This window comes from Octopus bimaculoides, chromosome 8 (assembly GCF_001194135.2).
Source record: "Octopus bimaculoides isolate UCB-OBI-ISO-001 chromosome 8, ASM119413v2, whole genome shotgun sequence".
Lineage (NCBI taxonomy): Eukaryota > Metazoa > Mollusca > Cephalopoda > Octopoda > Octopodidae > Octopus > Octopus bimaculoides.
Window position 1 is genome coordinate 58,346,334 of NC_068988.1, and position 983 is coordinate 58,347,316.

The window sequence follows — 983 nt, forward strand, 5'->3', positions numbered from 1 at the left end:
CCCCCCCCCCCCGGTTTTTATATAGATCCACAGGGTAAACCTAACCCTAACCCTGACCGTAACCCTAACCGTAACCCTAACCCTGACCCTAACCCTAACCCTAAACCTAACCCTAGCACTAGTTTTGTGAGATTTGGCTGTTATTTCTAGCATGTAAATAGCCTGCTTGGTGGGTGGGGGTGGGGGGAAGGGATTGAAATTTTTCAAAATTTTTATTTTCAGAATCGGAATCTCCATAGCCTAAAACGTGGGATTCCGTAAAAAAAAAATTAATAAATAAGGGGGGGAAAGGTTCAGATTACATATAGTCCGTCTCTACCCATACATTTTTATATATGCGTACACATACATATACAATATATGTCTATCTATATATATATATGTATTGTGCATATAAGTGCATGTATGCATAAATATGCATATCTTTCTATATACATATATATACACAAATCTACCTTTACACACACACACACACACACACACAGACACACACACACACACAAACACAAACACACACACACACATATATATATGTATGTATGTATGTATGTATCTCTTTCTCTCTATATCTGTCTGTCTCGTGTATGTGTACGTATGTGGGCATGTATGCTTGCGTGTGCGCTCATGTGTGTATGTCTATATATATACACCAGGAATAGCCGTACAGCTTCATTGTTGCTATTTGGAAAGGGTGTGTATAAGTATATATGTGAAAATGTGTGTTTGTGTGTGTATGTGTGTTAATTTGAGTGTGTATGTTTCTGTTTGTGTGCTTGCTACTGGCACGTGTGTGTAAATGTGTAGACACAGATGTGCGTGTTCATAGTGCTCTGATGTCCCGTATGTGTGTGTTTACATGCGAATGTATGTCATGTATATTTGTGTAAATGCGTGTGTGTTTTGTGTCTGCGTATGGTATACGAAATGTACGTAGCCCATAGACCGGCCATAACTATCTTTATCTAATATATATATATATGTAT

The 983-nt window shown here is 38.0% G+C and overlaps 1 protein-coding gene across 1 annotated transcript in view; it reads left to right on the forward strand.

Annotated features, from left to right (window-relative positions):
- LOC106881277 (amine oxidase [flavin-containing]) overlaps nucleotides 1-983 on the forward strand; it is an 89,951-nt gene that overhangs the window by 3,898 nt on the left and 85,070 nt on the right. The gene's annotated exons all lie outside the window — the stretch shown is intronic.